The sequence below is a fragment of the Cottoperca gobio genome, chromosome 3 (assembly GCF_900634415.1).
Source record: "Cottoperca gobio chromosome 3, fCotGob3.1, whole genome shotgun sequence".
Taxonomy (NCBI): domain Eukaryota; kingdom Metazoa; phylum Chordata; class Actinopteri; order Perciformes; family Bovichtidae; genus Cottoperca; species Cottoperca gobio.
This window is the reverse complement of record NC_041357.1, coordinates 10092192-10112545: the sequence shown is the minus strand read 5'-3', so window position 1 is coordinate 10112545 and position 20354 is coordinate 10092192. Positions and strand designations below refer to the sequence as shown.

Below are 20354 nucleotides of genomic sequence, written 5' to 3'. Positions count from 1 at the left end.
AACAACTGAGCAGAAATGTCTTTCTCTTGAAACATTTATAAATCCAGTATTAAAGTGGAAATGAAAAAAAACTAATGCACTATATAAAGGTATTTTTTAATTGTCTCCTCAATGTTCTGGTCTGGTGAATCCTTTCTAATGAGTTAACTTAATTCATCCCGAAGAATTGAACATGGCACTCGATGTGCACATGAGTGCACTACGAAGGTCACCAGCAGACTACCTCACTGAGTGACTCACTGGTTACAAGAGTGCTAATGAAGCTAAAGTGGTTATGTACTGTACGCTTGCGTTTCCACTTCCCTGCACTACTGCCCAAGGGTTGGTTAATTATGTCCTTTGTTTAAAATTGTTCTCACACCAGCTTTGAATGTGCTGTTAGTGAGCAGTTTGTGCTTGATCAATAATAGGACTTCTGTGTAGCAGTAAGAAATTCACACTTTCTTTCCTCTTGTGTGTTTGTTTCTTGATCAAGCATCCCTTTCTTTGCTGTTTATCTCTTCTGCTCGTTTCCCCCTCAACACTTTCCTGCTCTCCTGTATCTGACTGGTTGTTCTCTAAACCAGTGCATCCACTGCATAACACACAAATGATTAGGTCCCAGTGCTAGCAAGTAACACAGTTTTTTTTTTTTTACGAAACATATATATAAGGGAAATTCTCATTACAGTATGTATATGAGTAGATGTATATTGTTCCGGTTTTTTTTCAGCGTTGTTATTAGGGAACTGAAGGGCATTGTCTGTCTATTCATAAGTGCCTTCATAACCACATCCATGACTCTTGAGGAGAGAATCCAATCAATGCCGCAGTGTTCATGACATTGTCATGTAATGTAAAAATTAGCACATTAGTTAGCCATGTCTCTAAAAATACGGAAAGCTTTCCAAATGTAAATATGGTTTTAGATTTCTTACAAACAACTGGCTCCAATTACTTTTTGTAGTTGACAAGGCATCAACAGATGAAACACAAAACCAACTGGAAATGTAGCCTACGACATAAAACAACATGAACATTTACTTAGTGCAGTGAAAGTATCAAGTGTTAAACAGCAACAAACACAATAGCTCAGTTATGGAATAAAACATATTCTTCTCAGTGATGGAATTGTTCCTCATTACAAACTTCTGTTTGATTGCATTTCCGACTTGAGCCTCTTCATTTCTGGTTGTGTCGCCTCGAAAAAGCGCAAATAAAACATAAGTTTTACTTAACAATAACACACAGGACCATAATAAACAGGCTACTAAACACACCAAAAATCCAAGATCCGAATATAAAACAGCAACGTTACAACAGCTCTGCTGTGCGGATCAGAACGCTGGCGAGTGGTTGAGAGTGACATGAAAAAAATTCATGTTCATTCATGTCTCTGTAAGATTTGCCAAATCTTTTGGCCAGAAAAGATCTCCAATGAGGACCTGTACAAAAACAAAAACTCCAGTGTCTCGGAAATGTTCTCATAATGGACCAGGATCGCATTCCTGAAGTCGAGATGGACTCCACCTGGAAAGAGGAGACAAGGGAGGCCAAAAACAACCTGCTGAAGAACTCTGACCTTTGAACTGAAAATGGCTAATCTAACTCGGGGTGAGGCACAACATGCTGCACAGGATAGGATCAGTTGAAAGCAGACAGATGCATCCTAATGTTCCACAGGGAAAGAGGAGGATCAGTAAACACAACCCTGCTATATTATCTATGCCAAGAAACTACACAGACGCATTATAAATCTGGGACAGGGGAGGGTTTATTGTTCCAATTTTGAAAATTATTTATCTGATGCAGCTTAAATGATAAATAACCTGATAATATAAACATGGACATGAATGATATGTGAATGCATGTAAATAGACTGTTTTGCTAATACAACACCATTTTAACTACCACTACACATGTACATTTTAAGTTTCACAAATACTTCATTGTAGAAGTCGAATGATACACAAACATCACCTAATAAAATAATCTATTTCTATTTTGTCATCATTCAGTAACAAACTGTTCATTTCAAAGCGTCGTATAAAAGTCATCTTAACTATCTCTGTAGCCTTCTGCCACAGCTCTCAGTTGTCATGGAGATTTATGTGGTCATATATGAAGGCAGATCATAACCCCGCCTGTGGCATCTGATGTTGATGGCCTCTTTGATCTCTCTCAGCCCGACTGCCGACGTCTGCTTGATGACCCCTTTCTATCTGAATAGTGGGTAGGATGTATAGAACATCACTTTAACCGGCAGGTATGATCAGAACATGAAAACCAAAACCAAAAGCAGAACCAACTTGGTCTTATTTTCTGACTCGTAGTAATCAAACATTGCCTGTGATTGAATCATTTTCGACACCCCAAACTCATTAGGTTTTATTTGGAGGGCCTCCGGCATCTGAGGAATGACAGCTGTTAGAACTTTGTCACAGACATTCAGTTATTTTTTAAAGTGTCAGAAAAATAAAATAAAGAAAGTGTTTGATCAATTTGTGTGCACTAAACATCTGTTAGCAGCCTTTTAACAGGGGGCATCAGCTCGCAGCCCATGGGTTTTGCTCAAACACAATAGAATAGGAGAAAAAAGTTAAGGCAAATTAATCAGACGATATTTTAATTTATTTTAATTGACTACAAAATAGCAACAGGGCATCCTCAAATTATTTTGATTTTGTAATCCAAGGGGTGTAAAATGATTCATAACTTGATAAACAAATCATAATATCCTTAATTTTGAGTTGGCAATCACTCAGAGGGTGTGCATCTAATGACTCCTCAGTTTAAATGCTTGATCAACTTTTGACTTTTCATCTCTTGCATCACCCCATCCCTCAAAATCAGTCACCAGGGAAAAAACAACTCATCAGTGTGAAAAGACAAATGATTAAATAAGTGGATCGGCAAGCGTGTGTGTGCACTCACATTTATAGTGTGTTCATGTGTGTGAATATAGTGTGATTGGACGGAGGGGGCGGGCTGGTAAAAAAGAAGCTGTATTCTTCATTATCTTGTGGCCAAGGCGTCGTTTCTGCTGACACAGTGAAATATTGATGCGGAATAAATTCTCGTCTAATTAGAGTGGCTGAATTAATCGGGAAGCGTTTAATTAGCAGAGTTTTCTTTTCAGTCGAGGGGAGGTTTTGATCTTAGCCATATGGCTGCTCCCTCTGATGTGCCATGGTTCACAGGCTTTTAAATATGAATTACTTTTCTTAGAAGCGTCAGCGACAATAAGCCTTTTGGTACTACTCGGTTAGTAGTTTTCATGGCATTACATATGCTATTTAAAATACTATATCCTGTTATGTTAGCTGGAAAACTGACATATGCCGATTTGTGGAGAATTGGGATTAGTTTATTGGTGTTACACAGGTTGTAGGGTATGCACATCCAAAAATGCGCAGATGCTGTATCTTTAATATGTATCTGTTATTTACAACGTTTCAATCTAACATCTAATCAAAATCCCCCCTCTATCATCTATTTTATATTTATTTTACATCCAGTTTTGTAGACTGCTGTAGTTTAATCCAGTGGTGGTACCAGATAGAAAGATACAGGGTCACCAACAGTATTACAATTCATCCTGAGTGGAACATGAATGTTTGTACCAGCTTTCTTGACATCCAATAATCATAAGTCATAAGTATATATTGTCTGGGAAACATGAATGTAAAAATGAGCAAATTAGCATCAATTATAGAGATCCTCTGACAAAAGCACCTTGAATATCTCTACCCAACGTCATGGCAATCCATCCAATGGAGGCATTTCACTAAAAACCAAGTCCCATTTTAATCTAATGGTGGCGGTAGAGGTAAAGTCAGGGGATCGCCAATGTCTTAAGCTTTCCCCCTCTGGAGACCTTTAATTGTGAACCAGATTTCATACCAATCCATTCAATAGATATCATCCTAAAACCATACTGCTAGCGTGGTCAAATTATTTAATAAATAACACTTATATTGGTCCTTGCGTACTTTGCTGCTGCCTCCTAAGCAGATTTGTGACTGTCTAAAAGGAATTTCTGTCATTTTTAAATAAAAGCTTCATAAAAAAGATTTCTTCAGCTTGCCAGGGTTTAAGGATACCTCTGAAAGAGAACTCCAGTGACATCCGAAAACTGTGAAACAAAGAGAATAGGCATACTGTTTAGGCAACATATTCTTTCGCTACAATAAACATGTCAAGTGTAGTTAATTATTCTCATTCCAGCAATGAAATGTCCCTGCTCAGTGATGTCTCAGCGCCTTGAAGCTATCGATTTTACAGATGCAAATTTGTTTCAGAATAAACAATAGGTGTCAATCTAAAAAAAAAACTAGCTCATTAAAAGCTTTGTGCCTTATTAAAAACACCTGTTGTGGCTCATGGTGCACAAAAAGTACTGCATTTTGGGTAGAGAGGGAACATTTCTGTAGAATAATCAGAGGCAGTTATACGAAGGCAAAAGCAATACTTAGGCATTTATTTATTAAAACAAAAAAGAGAGAAAACATGGAACAGTTTTGGGGATTTATACATTAGGATAACATATAAATAAGAACACTTCATTTGAATATACTCACCAGACAGACTCATTGCACAAACAGCTCGGCCTGACATCTAAAATTACCTTGCACAAATCTGTGAAACACATCACTGTGTCAAGCAATACGTCTAGATAAGACCAACTATTGTGAATTATATTGTACATTAACATTATCCAAGTGTGTGTATATCCATTAATGTGCAAACTCACAGTATCATTGGATATTTGATTGGTGAGACGGTCAAAAAACAATCTGCCCTACTGTCATCAGCTATCAGTGATGAGTGGGATGAAGGATGTAAAGATGGCAGAGCAGTCAGTGGTGCGATTTATGAGTTTAGACTCAAGTGTTGTTGAAGAAGTAGATGCATACAGATGACTGTCACACACACCGTATCAGTAGATGTTTATGAAGGTTTACTGAAATATGTTTTTTTTGCCCGAACAATGAAAACACAATTTATCTGGTTGCAAAGGTTGATAATATAATAAATACATATATTATTTATTCATATTTTGTGCTATCTCAGACACCAGTGGTGTATTTATGAATGGAGCTTTTGCAGTTGGTGTGATATCTATGTGGCTGTTGTATTTTTTCATTTCCAACTAACTCACAATAGACCATATCTTTCACAGCTGGGTTTGACTGACATCCAGCTATCTTTACAAATGTACCTCTTGCACATGACTGTTGCATATTTTATTAACGTAGTTTGCTGTTCATTTTAGTTTTAGTTAAATATTTTTACACTTAAATGGTATCTGCTGATGGAGGAGTATGTGAGGGGGATTAGGGACTATTTCTTCGCTTTTGTTAACTTTTTTACAGCCAAATGAACGGGGAAAAGGTCAGCAAGCCGAGTTTGAAAACAACAACAGGTGCAGGTGTCCCCATACAGCTAATCTGCATTCTTTCCGTTTAAACACTTGTTCAACGTTGTACAAAACAAAAATAAAAGCCCTAAAAATCCACTTGGTTAGGTTTAGCAAAAGATCATGGTTTAGCTCTAAAATATGTATGTGTGTTACATCATTTAGGTGACTCTCAACTCCTGTTTCATGGTTTCATGAGAGGTACCTTCTAGCGCTCTGTCAACAGACGTCATTTATACTTGAGGATAAACTGACACTACTGCTGGTAAGTACAATTGAGCGTTGTTCCATTTATATTCCTTGAGGAGACACATTTAAGATAAATGGTTTGCTGTGTTGTACTACCACCAGTAAGGTAAATGCTAATCTTAGCATATGTGGCACAAGCGCAGTGCGACAACAATAAATAATCCAGGAAATTCCATTTGAGTAATAGAGTCATGAGTTTGAAAGGCCATGAGACAAGAATTATCACTGATTTTATAATCTCTATAAACAGTTATCTGCAGAATGCAGAATCTCTAGACAATAGGACAAGTGTTTGGCATCCTTTTTTAGTCCATTTGTAATCAAAGTAGTATTGACCAATCACCGTTTAGCAGGCTTCGGCTTTAGCAAAAAAGGTGAAACGCATTGGCTGAAATGCAATCTTTAAACATATCGGCTGTCGTCTGACGATGATTTACATATTTATTAGCTTGGATAATTGTGAAACAATCCGGGCGTAGACATCGTCTCTCAACTCCAAATCCATTCTCGCATCTCAAATTGCTAATAGGACTATAAACAATGACCTGGGAGTTGTCCTGGATATCCGCTGAGTAAACCTGAACATTGAGATATTGACCGTTGCCCCCAGAGAAGCAAAATTGTCGTCAGACTGATAGCGGATGGATTTACGAGAATGCTGGTTGGTTTCACTGATTTAAAATATTTTTATTGCCAGGCAGGTTTGCACATACAGGTTTACAGCTGATCTGAGAATGCCTCCATTCATTCCAGTGTTCTTAGCTGTGTGGTGTAGTAAACTATGAGGACATTTACAGGTTATGATGATATTTACAGGTTATAAGATATACACATTCACAGTTTAGCTCTGAAATAAATATGCATCCTCATAGTTGGACAGCCTACATTAGCATACCGGCTCCTTAGAGCCTCCTCTGACTTCATTGCAGGGAGACAAAAAGTCAGAACATGTTCACTGCAGGGGTAACTCGTTTATCACACTGCCAACAATACACTTTTGAGTTATAAACTGGTAATGTATGCATAGGCTGTTACCTGTTTAGATAACAAGCGAGCATTATCACAGCTGCTCAGCTTGCAGAACAAACATGGCAGTGTTTGTTTGTCATCGGGATCTATCTGTTTGCAGTGATAGGTCATTACGTTAGGAGTTCACAAATGTGAACGAATGACCCTTTTACAAAGTTTCCACGGCTGTGTGCAATTCAAGGCCAACATTGCTTTAGTTATTCATGTTGATTAGCAAAGGTTTTAGACTCTCATGATGATGAGTGAATATTGGCTTTAGCAGCTAACATTTACCAGATGATTATGTTTGTTTCCTGTACTGTATTTGGGCAGTAGATGATTACATAGCCTGTTGTTTTTTCCTTTTAATATTCACAAGCCCACAGCAGAGTCAGTATTCGCTTAAATCATTTAAATTAAAAAAGGTGTATAAATATTTGCATGATTGTAATTTCATGTTGAATAGCTGGTCAGATGATGCACTCGTTCTTTAGCAGCGAGATTAACAGTCAGGATGAGGCTGTCAGTATCAAGATGCTTTTTTAAAAAAAGGGCTGAAACATGTTACAAGGACAACCGTTTGAGGCATGGATCTTCAACAGGGGGTCCATAACCCCAAGGGGGTCCTCAGAATTATTGCAGGGGGGGGGGGGGGTGCCGCAATATCACTGCCCAAAATGAAACCACATCGTGAAACAGTGTGGGAGAAGCTCATTTCATGGGCTAGCAGCAGACAGTGTCAGGACTTCCTACCAACTGGAGAGCATATCGTGTGTATGTGTGTGTGTGTGTGTGTGTGTGTGTGTGTGTGTGTGTGTGTGTGTGTGTAAGAGTGAGTTAGAAAGGTATAATGAATGTGTGAGTGTGTGGCAGCAAGCTGTTCCGGCCCCCTTTTCCCTACAGTTCCATTGTTAAAAAATGTTTTTGTAGAAAAACAAGCAAAATAAAAATGCATTTAATTTACACTACATTACCTGTCAGCCATGAATCCTCTTGCATTCACGTGAACTAGCTAATCTATGCTAAATCACTGTGCGGCACCTATCCATAACGGCAAACTAGTGGCTACTAAAGGGTTGGGAAAAAGCTGAAGAACTCGGAGCTTAAATGTCGAATCAAAACAGCAATCCTCTAGTTCAATCGATATATTTATTTAACGTGATAAGTCAAACATAGAAAATATTCTCAGCTGAGGACACCTTTCGCGTCGCCGTTTCCATAGACCGCATGGCTCAAAGAGCCCCATCGTTGCGGTCTCACGGCTCCGCTCCAGGTGTGTCCCGAGAGTCGTAGAACAAGTGGCTACATAGAAGGAGTAGGCGTTGACCTTCTCCTCATTGGTCCCAGTTTGGTGCCAACACGCTCCTCCGTCGGCAGTCAGGAAGTAATGGTTTGTTTACCTGTTCTCTTAAAGGGGAAGTGCCCCTATTATGTTTGTAATACTCAGTGCAGAAAATACATAATTGCGCAGAAACATATTCGTAGTGTAGATATATATATATATATATATATATATTGATTGAGGTAAACAAATACATATGATAGTCTTTCCAATGTGGATTAATTTACCTGACACTACCTACTATTATTTTAATAGCTTAGTAATACAGCAAGGCACCATAACAGCACATGACCTTTGCGGCCGCCCTATGCGTTATTGTAGGCCTAGTTTAATATGCAACTCAATTTTATACACATGTAGTAGGGTGTCCCTGTTCCGTCTTTCTTTTAGTGAAGGTGTCTTTGGCCTAAAAATGTTGAAGACCCTTGGTTTAAGGTGAAGTGGATTCAGGTTTAGGCAAAAGCCACCTCAAACTACAACTGTTAAATAGACTGAAAGTCTTCCTCTCTGTTTTGCACATCATTATGTAAAAGTCACTGCAGCAAAAATGTGGATACCAAGACCAGCTTTGATATGTAACATCAAAACACAGTGTGAGTGTTTGGTATCCAAACAGTACAACTGTTCTATCCAAGGGCAATGTGAACAGAGTCTCTGTCTTTCAGCGTTAACCCAAGCACAAAGATGTGCACTATAGATAAATCAAACATGCCACTCAGCCCCCTGTCTCAGACAAAATGGTCAGTTTACTCTGCTCTTTGTTATCATCCATGAGCACAGGGAGCCGAGGTGCTGGCTCAAGTGAACTGCCAGGAATCTCTTTTATTGCTTAGTGATATGTGACACTGATGACTGAGCAAGGACAGCGATATCACAGTCTCTTCTTTTATCCTGTTTTCCACTACTTCACCATTTGGGAAGTGTCACAGAGACAAGATTAGTGGACATATCTCCCATCTCGCCATCTTGTCACACTAAAGTGATTGGATTTTTCAGTTCTTTTCAGTAATGTGTGCAGATCCAAGGAACAGACTGGGAGAAATTGGATTTGAATCTAAGCATGTGAAGGCTTGACAAATGCATTTCAAACGTATGGATCAATGTATATTTATAGATTTTAATGAAAAGGAATTCAACAACTACTTTCTAAATCCATCATTTCTTAGTGATTAAGCATCGGAAGATATTTCTATACCCTGGTTAAACATCTAATCTCACACACATTGACGTGTGTTTTTTGTTGGCTTTGCCGTGTTATTCTTAGGAGATGAAAAACGTCCTTTCTTATTGGTACCTCACATCTGAGTCACACTTTCTGATACATAATTAACACCAAATACATGAGTGTCGGGGGTACAGTATTGATTAATAACAGTATCAGCTCCTCACAGCTGTATTGTGGTTGTTCTGTGCTTTGGGGCATTAAAAAAAAAAACCTCTTTATTGTCCTGTAGTGTAGGAGTAAATGTAAAGAGCCCATCCGTTTTGATGGGTTATCTAAGGAAATCCTCTCACACTTGATGCTAATGATGAGAAGAGTGAGCCAGAAATCAATCCAGGAACAGATACTTGGTTAAGTAACTTCACTAAGGAGGTTCTTTCTTGGGCACACAAAAGAGAAATTGTGAGCAGCGATGTAATCAAACAAGGTCAGTGAAGGGCCATATACTTCTGGAACCGAATGGAGTCTGTCATTGGTTTACTAATGGGCTCTTGACTGAGAGCAGAGGGGGTGGGGACTCTGGACTGCAAGAGTAATTTCATTTTAACCAGCAGCTGGCAGCTCTTTGGACATCAGTACAAATCTGAAATCTATTTCGTCACATAGATTGTATTGAATTCTCTTTGTTGGGAGAACGTGTCCTGGTATCACTTACAATGCTGTATATGATATTATTACGTTATCTATTTAGTCTGATTGGAGTTTTAGATACTTTGCTTAGTTCAATGAAGGTACAAGCATTCGTATGGGTGGCCTTGGTGTAGAGATAAGAAAACAGATGCATACAATACATTTTATTTTTGCATAGTAGGAGTGATGTTAAGTGCATAGCTGGGGGAAAGTGCAAAATAACACATTAAAGCATATTCATCTTTATCATACTGCACTTTATCATCTAGAACTAGACATATGCCATAGTCACTGATTAAATATGGAATAATAATTAATTCAGTTCACTCCGCCGGCGTATTGGTTTGATCTTTAGGCGAGGTATATGTGAGGTTTGTTAAGCCATTTGTTTTTTAGTTTTAGTTTTATGGTCATGCAGTCAAAATCAAGGACATAATTTAAAACAATGCATTCCTTCCTGTCCTTCCTTTAAGCAACATCCAGGCTTGCTTAATATTATGTCCTTGATAAGAACTTCCAGTAATGTGGGAATTTGATCTATTCACTGATGCACCAAAGCCAATCTCTCCTCATTTCTTCTAAAGAAGGATATAAAAACATTCATGTCAGAAAACCTATGACATATTTTCGAAAGCAGACATAACTAAATATATTTCATGTGTAGTGAATAAGCTAAAAAGCTTGTTTCTATTAACAAATGTCATTAATCTTGTCCAGGTCTAGGTCTTCTCTAACCGATCAGGAAAAGAAGAAATGGTTGAAATGTGAAATATGAGTTTTCAGCCAGCTCTGCTGAGGCTTTTCCACAGTATATCACTCTGGTTCCAATGAACCCAGCATACGACAGTATGCTGGGTAGCTTTAATCACTTTCTCACCCTATTTCCCTTAGGTTGAAAGTTAATATGAATTAATGAGATCCTGTTTTACAATTATAAATCACTAGGTTCAGGATTATCATGGTATATTGCCACTATGAGCATATATTCTTGTATGTTTCTACAGACATTTTAATGTTTTATACTCTTCACATTAAGTGGCTCTAACTATGTGCTGAGTAAAAGCGTGCATCTATTCAGTGATTTCATTAGCAGGATTGCTGATAAATTAAATTGTGATGGCTGCAGTTTATGATTTGTAATCTGACTTGAGATGGAGCCCATATAGCAAGTTGTACCTTAGCTACTGTGGGAAGCTTTACATCACCCTGCGTGTGTCCTAGCAGCAGCTTCAACATGCATTATGAAAACAAGCGACACCCATACTATGCACATTTTTATGAAATAATATTGGCAGGCAAAGGCATGGAGCACATCAAAATATGGCCCCGGCCCAGTGCAGAGTTCCTGGAGAAATTCCAGCAGAGCCAAAATTAATCTAGTACGAGGTTCATTCACTAGAATAATGTTTTTATTATATATGTAAAAATATTGAGATTTTTAATTGTTTGTATTATGCAGTAAAAATGATGCTTGGTGGCAGAGTGGGTAGTTTGCGGTGACAATTATTTATATCTAGAATATCTAATAAATGTAAGAACCAGATATGTATATGTGTTTTTATCAATACTATTTAACATGCTAAAATGTTTAGTATATAGTAGGCTATAGTAGGTACATATATAGTGACAAAAAGGGTTGCAGTCGTGTCGTTCTCTTATCCAATTCAAATTCAAATTACTTTTTTTTCTTTGAGAACATAATTTGTGCAGTGGACAAATAGGAAATGAAAACACATAATAAAACTAATGTACACAAAAGCTAAGGATAAACATCTTTATCCCATGCCATGAGGTAGTAATGGGCTCTTTTATAGTAACCCTTTGGATATAAACAAACAATTAACTTTGCCCCTTCATATCAATACACTTTGACAAGTAGACACTTGGGTTAGGGTTAGGGTTTCCAAAAATGGAAATTGACCACGTATGAAGCCAGAATCAGTATAACTTATATTGGTTAGTGTTGATGCTCCTTCAGTGCTAACAACACAATTCATTCATTTTTATTTGATTATATTGATTCAGGCAGTAATTAGGAAGTAAACATCAACGGGATGTTCTCTTTTACTTTCAAAGGACACTTAAAAAAGTGAGTTTGGGGGAAAACCGCAGCTCTTAAGTTCAGCTGAGAGAAACCGGGTCACTGAATGAAGTTCTGACCGCTGAAGCCCAAAATTAAAGCACATGGTGGAACAGTGTGGGAGAAGCTTATTTCATGGGCTAGCAGCAGACGGTGTCAGGACTTCCTACTGACTGGAAAGCATACTGTGTGTGTGTTTGTGTGTGTGTGTGTGTGTGTGTGTGTGTGTGTGTGTGTGTGTGTGTGTGTGTGAGTGAGTGAGAAAGAGAGAATGTGTGAGTGTGTGGCAGCAAGCTGTTCCAGCCCTCTTTTCCCTACATTTCCATCTGTCACACTCTGGTTGCTGTGGAAAAGAAAGTGTATATCACTCAACAGCAGTTGCAGCCGATTCAATTGTTATCAGGTTCACGCATGTCCAACAAAATCCTCTAAGTGGAAACTGACCATGGCCATGCAGCAAAGATCAGCTCAGTAAATGACTTTCATTGCTCTTTAGTGCTGTTATACATCGATAAGGTTAGATCATCCATTTTGAATTACATAACAACTGTTACTTTTCTTTTCAGCTGCAAAGGGAACAACAATGAATTGACCATGCAGAGATCACTCTGCTGCATTTATTAGGAGAAGTTTAACACAGGTTGTATGAGTTAATACAACCCCCCTGACTGCATTCCCTGAACTCCTTCATTCGCTGAAAGAAGTTTTCAGAATAGTCCAAGAGAAAGCTGACTGCACAACATTTGCAATCAATCCGTGAGACAAAACGCTTTGTTCATTCAGCGATTGCTCCACTCAAATTTGTTGACCTTGCAATACGCATGTAGCAGTCGTTTTATACCTTTCACTTTCACTTTCCAATTTTATGTCCAATTTTTCATAATAACTTTCCACAGCTTGCCCTTACTAGGAAAAAGCACACGAGTGAATGTTGTCTTTACTGTTGAAGTAGCTCTGGTTATTGTGAGAGAGCTAAAGAAAAATAAATCAAAGAGATGACTAATGATTTGACGTCACATACGGTACATGTACTCCTACCGTACATCACCCATCGTGTTCTATAAAAAGACAGGCAAGTTCTGATCTTACGCAAGTTATTATTATTAATATAGATAATGCACATTCTGCCGTTAAATAAACAAACATTAGAGAAATAACGAGGATTAAAAAGAATGTAACATGTTAAAACGTACAATATGTAAAAGTATTACAGTAGTACAGTAGTGTAAAAATATCTATTCAGATACTCACTGTCAATGATTTTCAGAGACAAAACACTGAGCTGACGATATTTCTGCTTTTTTTCTACAGATATGACAAGGCAATTCATCATTCCTCTTTTCACCACCCTGCCTTATTAGCATAGCAAAGAAAGTAAAACTTGGTGGCATGTGGTAGGTAAGTAGGTGCGCTTTTCTTTTTAGCAGGTAATCATTCTCGGGAGGAGGTTGTGTGGCTCTGGGTTGATTGCTGGGCAAACTTCAACTTAAATGGGGTAAGAAATCCCAGGGAGTTTATCCTTTCTAGCCCGATGGGAAATCACTCTGCAGTTTACCTGGCCTCTTCCTTAAACCCACAATTTTCATCTCCTCCACTGTTGTAGGTGTTTGTTGCTGGCTTAAGACACTCACTGCAGGTTTATGCTGTGGTGGAGATTTATTACTGTGAGATGAGAGACGGGTTTGTTATGTCCTGAAATGTGACACATCAGCAATGAACAAAAGCTTTAAAATCATTTCAATCTCCCTTTTGAAAAAACAATTGTTAGAGCACTCAGACTTTCTGAGGATATGAGTGTGGTGTCTGGTTTGATCAATGCTGGCACAATACTGTTCATTGTACTTGCAATGTTCAGAAACACATACCTACAGTAAATGTTAAATATGGACGAATCCTCCCTTGTGATGTGAGAAATCTGCTTTTGTTACAAGTTCTAAAACTGCAGCATAAACTCCACTACAGTTCGTGATGCTTCCAATACAACATGTGTCCTCTCAAGGGGAGCAGTGACACAGTCATCTCAGCTGGATTTGTAATACAGAGACAAGGGTTCAATACAATCACACTATATCTGACAACACTTGACTAGAGAATTGTATATACGGTATATATTTCTCCTTAGGCATAATATTCAGTTTCTTAAGTATATCATTTTAGATTTCTGTGGACAATGTAAAGAGCAGACTCTGTTAAGGCGAGACATTGTTTTTTCTTGCACTGGTCAATTTAGAGAGTTTGGGCTATTTTGCTTCCACAACATGGTTTCTTTTAGACTAGTGGAAAGAAAACTTCCAAAATAAACATTTAGGTGTATATTTCACAAAATGTTGTCTATTTGCGTCTGTAGATTTCTCCTAAATTCACCAACATGTAGCATTAGATAATGCCTTATTTGCACATTTAAGCATCACATTTCAGAAAAATTGTAATACAAAAAATAATATCCTTAATGTAAGAAATTAACTGGGGAAGTTTCATGGTAATGTCTATTAGATACAATGTTTATCCCAATCATCAGTAGTGTCTTGCAAAATGTATGGACATTTACAAAACATACATCTAAAGGTATTTTCTCATCAACTTCAGTAGCACTTACACACAGCAAACTTTCCAGTTTCATTCCTATCTATATTCTGAAGATTTTTATAGAGGGGTTTATTCACACATCATTCATAGTCTGATTCATATTTTATTCCCAAAACACATGGTGAAAATGGATTTAGTTATTTATGGCTGTTGACACTATTCTGATTTATAGAGTGATACAATAGATATCTAAAAGTCCCTGTGTAAAAACCTTTGACTGTAATATGTCAACACACATTTTGAACCTTGCTTTATCCAATGTTGAGACTTATTTTCAGGAAATGTATGCACATTAACACATATTTAATGTTCTTAAAACATATTTAAAAACTTGTAATACAATGTAATTAGTTAAAATAACTGTCTTAATGTAAGCAATCAACATAATCTAATATTTAGTTAAAATGTTTACCCTATTCATCTGTAGTGTCTGCCCTTAAATTAATAAATCATTCCTAAAACTATATTGAAATATATAATAAATATTATTAAAAAGAAGATTAAGAAAAGATGTGGATGTGAACAATGTTGGACTAACATTCTCCAAGCACAATCCCCACTGTCCAAAGCAAATGCAAAGCCATCTGCTTTTCAGATGGATTTTACTGAACAAAGTATAGAGGAGGCACGAGTGCAAACAAAATCAACGGAATTATGCCAAGCCGAAGATTTGCTGTAGGCACTGCAATTTGAGATGAAGAGATGTCTGCTCGAGTCGAGAATGAAAATGTATAGTTGCATGACTTCATGAATGCAGAGAGATGGGAGCAGAGAAAAGAGTGTCTGGAGGAAAATAAGAGAAACTGGATTTTCTTGCAACTTTGGAAATCTGTCTGTCTAAACTGTCACACTGAGTTGCTGTCTGATGTCAGTCAGGGAACTTGTCTATTGAGTGTTTGTGGCCAAAAGACACAGAATGAAAAAACAACTCCAGCAGCCACACTGAGCTAAAACAACAGTTCTTTCTTTGCCTAAATGCAACTTATTGGTTCTCTTTCAGTGGCAGTTGATATGATTTAATTAATATTGCAGTCCACAATGTATATTGTCTTCATTTGTGTATTATGAAAAATAAAGTGTATTTGTTACACATCACATTCCCACATTTAGTTCTTCAGATGATCACATTCTAGATGCAGACCTGGCTCATTCTCACCGATAAGCTGTCTGCCTGTCAAAAAGCCATCAGCGGGCATCTAATTAGAGTTGCCTCATTTGGACTAAAAATTCCATCTGTTCATCTTTTGGCAAGAAAATAGCAATGCTGATGTTGATAAAGTAGGACATAATACATACACACAATGATCCGTACAAACTACTGAATAGTAACGTCAGACTCTAACTTGAAAATGCATTTCTCGTCTCGGAAATGAGTTTTAATTATTGACCAGTAAAAATCTTTTCATGCGAGCTAAAAGCTTGGCCTTTTCCTCTACTTTCAGCTAACAGTTTCTTCCTCTCTATTATGCTCTTATCTCTCCCCACCGAGGTGGCAGAAAAATTAAATTACTTATCTCCAACTTCATTAACTCTCTTATCTTTGCAGAGGCACATATCAAACAGAATTTCTCTTAAATATCTTCCCCTATTCCCAGCCCTTTTTATGCATAAGATATTTAAGCAAGGCACAAGAGAACCGAGTGTATTAGATGAAGTCTAATATGAGAAATTATTTTATTTAATTTAATTTGCCTGACATGTTGAACATGTCCTGCTTTCAAGTCTTCTGCTCTCGGTCAACTGTATCTATATTCCGTGCCTGTTTGGGTTTGCATGAAGGAAATGTGTTGTAAGCAGCCAACAACTCATTTTATTTTAAAGATTGAGTTGGTATTAAATCCAGGAAACATTGACTCCTAAAGCAATAAATGTCAGTATATGAATATGTCCTCATGGAAATTGAGACATTGAGATGTTTGTCAGTCTCTCAAACTCCTCCCTTGTGTGAGCCAGCAAAGGAAACTCTCAAGCAGTGCAGAGTCTGTTGTGCAAAATCCTGCGTTGCCACTTTTGCCACAGAATGAATTAAACTCAATATGAACTTCTATCTCTGCATTACAGAAAATGTCCTAGAGCAGTTTAAGTTTTCAAGGACAAACCAAACCTGAATTGGTGAGCGCAATATATAGACATACAGTACTGTGTATGCAGCAAACAAAAAAGGAAATTACAAAGTGGATTTATTCCTTATCTTGCATCCTTTTCCCTTTCATTCTTTTTTTAGGAAGTGGAGCCAGATAGAAAACGATTTGGTTTGACTTACTGTATTTTTTTAAATGTATCAACAGACACATTGGAGGCCAGTCACACTGAGTTAGCTTGATATGAACGCACTGATAACTTTGGGTTGCCAGGTCTAGGGGGTCAAACTTTGCATATTTTATCAACATTCCATCAAATGTGGCCCATTTCCCATAGCAATAGCCTTGTGTCCCAACATGTGAATTTACCACACTTAACTTGAGCAATTAAAAAAAACATTAGCAATGTTTTCCACATATCTACAACGTGAACAAAAACAAAATCTAGACAGCATCATTTTTGCTAATGTTACAACGTTTAATAACATTAATAATAGCTGCATAAAATTATGTTTCCTTTCTATGGTATTGTTTGCACTGACATTGCTTACTGGGAATCTTGTATAGAATGGGTTTTTCCTGCCTATCCCAAATCCACTCTCAGAACCGTCAAAAAACGTATAAAATATCTAGATTTTTGAGTATGCTGCTATTCTCCAGCAATGCAATGGAAAAAGGTCATAGAGGTCACAACTGGAAAACAATAAACAAAATGTGGATGGTAGTGAAACAGCTTCAGGATCAGAAAACAAAAACATATGAATAAAATGTTTTCGAAAAATATTTTGCTCTATTTTTGTTAAGATGCTTTCTAAAAGTTTTCACTTTTTTCTCTGACTAGGCCAATTCTCAGAACTATGTTAAGACCTGATGGATGGTGTGGGATAACACCTTGATGATAGGCCTTTTTTCATGGCAGCCATATCACTTTCCTAGTATGAAACATCACAATTGTTACTTATGATATTAGCAATGGCTTTGTTCTATTCAAGTGCCTCGGTAAGCCATGGCAGTTTGACAGTGAGCCAGCATGCACAATTTCAGGACCATGAAACCATCATCACTGTTTTTATTACTGAAGCCTGACATCTGAAATGTCTTCTGTGTGTTCAGGTGTATTCAGTTTGTTAATTCTAACAAACTCTCAGCATAGCTCCAACTTCAGCCTGATCAGTGGCCTAATCAACCAGAATAAGTGCAAAAACACCTGCTGTGCATGACCTTTCAGGCGGGGGTTCTCTGGAGAAATTTCTCCTTTGTTATACATGTTTTTTCATAGACAAAAGAAACAAAGATTTAAAGTAATGCTTAGCCTTTTAATGCGTGAAATATGCAGTGTTTTCTTTGCTTGGTTTGTTTCGTACCTATGCTATGCTATGCTTTGTTGTGTTGTGTTGTGTTGTGTTGTGTTGTGTTGTGTTGTGTTGTGTTGTGTTGTGTTGTGCTATGCTATGCTATGCTATGCTATATTATGCTATGCTATGCTATGCTATGCTATGCTATGCTATGCTATGCTATGCTATGCTATGCTATGCTCACATGTTGTCAGGCTTTGACATTAAGTAAGTCATTGACCTCTGACACCCAGTAAATCAGTGTGTTGTCCAATGTCAATTCCAATGTCCCATGTAACTTTTGTTTGCAAGCCATGGTTTATATATATCTGGCAAAATATTATCAGTAACAATAAAAATACAAATAGAAAACCAAGCATGATTTAAATTACTAGCATTTATTACAATTGCACTGCAGTAAGAAAGCCAGTACTGCATGTTCATACAAAGCAAATATTAAAATATGCAATGCATCATTTCCGTTAATTACTGTTTGACTAAAATTAGCTTTGCCAGTTTTTTTTTTCTCAAATGACAAGACGTAGACACTATAAATAAGAAAATATTTTTAAAAACAACAGCTCCACGAAGAAGGGCTCAGTAAGGCTGTTTCTATGGAAACATGCATTATGGTAATGTGGCTGCTGTTCAGAGGGAAAACTTCAAAAAATATTTTCTCTGCAATAAATGCATATTGCAGATCTTTTTAATTCAACAGAAACATTCACATCTAAGTGAAAATCAAGTAGAATGAGGAACAGAGAAACAGCCAATTTGTTCAACACAAGTCATTACCTTTTATTTCTGCTCCAGTACCACACGGAATCTGACGGTCTCTCGTGTCACGACTTTACTCTCCATGTGACTTGTTGAGTCATGCCTGGTGCTGGTCTCTCCTTCATTGCACTTTAGGCTACTGCAGCTCTGTGATCGAGTCAATTTACTTTTTTTTTCTCAGCATGTTTGCAAAACATTTTTGAGAGTCAGAACACGTACTGCAGCTGCCCTGACAAAGAACGTAAGTCTACTGTTGCATGCTATATGCGTACAATTGGGACATACCACTTTGTCACAACATTGCGCCTGGAACTTTGACCCTCCTACTCATTTATCTGTTGCAGTCCGTATTTCAATGCACTGTCATCAGGCCAAAGAAGTACATTGATTCTAAACTCTTTGATCAGACTGTCATCTGTCTGTGCTCTCTCGGAGGCTCAGTTGATGTCACATATTTCCAATTTTGACATACCAGATTTGACATAATACGTATTGGGACATACTTAATATTTTTCTGGTATTCTGAATAATACGGTGGTGTGGGTATTGTAACGGACACAAAGTTCAAAAAGGGAAGAGGCTGGGGTGGATTGTTGGGTCAAACAAACACATGACTTTCACTGTTTGTGTCCCGTGTGAAACCAATACTCAACTGTCATGAGCCCTCTCCCTGCCTGGTAACACCACTAATTGTTTTCAATTATGTGCCACTCTGCTCCCTGCTCTCTCTACTCTGTCTGATTACCTCCACCTGTCTCTGCTCTGCTCCACCCTCGTTAACCTACCAGCTGCACTGCATTTACCACTCATCATGCCCTGTATAGAAAGCCCTGTTTTTCAGTCCACACTTGTCAGATCATCTGCAAGCCTGCATCGGAACCCTGCCTGCCTGCCTGCCTGCCTGCCTGCCTGCCTGCCTGCCTGCCTGCCTGCCTGCCTGCCTGCCTGCCTGCCTGCCTGCCTGCCTGCCTGCCTGCCTGCCTGCCTGCCTGCCTGCCTGCCTGCCTGCCTGCCTGCCTGCCTGCCTGCCTGCCTGCCTGCCTGCCTGCCTGCCTGCCTGCCTGCCTGCCTGCCTGCCTGCCTGCCTGCCTGCCTGCCTGCCTGCCTGCCTGCCTGGCCTGCCTGCCTGCCTGCCTGCCTGCCTGCCTGCCTGCCTGCCTGCCTGCCTGCCTGCCTGCCACGTGATTACTACTCTGATCTCCAGCCCCGGTAAACCCGACTTGCCTTCCGCCTTACGACTACGAGTTTAGAATATCCCTGAACTGTACTACTGCTGTGCCTCATTCGGCCCTGTTGTGTGTTTTCAATAAAACCTTGATGTCGAAATTGCGCTCCTGGGTCCTCGTCTGTCCTGACACTCAACATGTCGACTCATTTCATGTAACGTGACAAACATACTTATTTGAACCCAAACCATGATCTTTTCCTAAATCTTACAAAATAGTTGTGTTCCATAAGCCTAAACACATTAACCACTTTTACTTTCACAATGTGTGGTTAAGTGCAGTTTGCCCATGATTGCTCTGTCTAAAGCATTAAAATGGTAATTATGACTGATAACGACCACCAAAACAGGTGGTGTTGACCAAATATTATTAGGGAATTATTCTCATTTTACAAAATGTAAAATTGTCTCTTTACATTGGG

The 20354-nt window shown here is 38.3% G+C and overlaps 1 long non-coding RNA gene across 1 annotated transcript; it reads right to left on the bottom strand.

Moving 5' to 3' along the window:
- Positions 1-1899: 1899 nt before the first annotated feature.
- LOC115006409 (uncharacterized) lies at positions 1900-18819 on the bottom strand. Its single transcript, XR_003832055.1, has 3 exons — positions 18726-18819; positions 4083-4114; positions 1900-2201 (listed from the first exon to the last, which is right to left on the bottom strand). It is a non-coding gene; the product is annotated as an uncharacterized LOC115006409 (long non-coding RNA).
- Positions 18820-20354: the final 1535 nt, after the last annotated feature.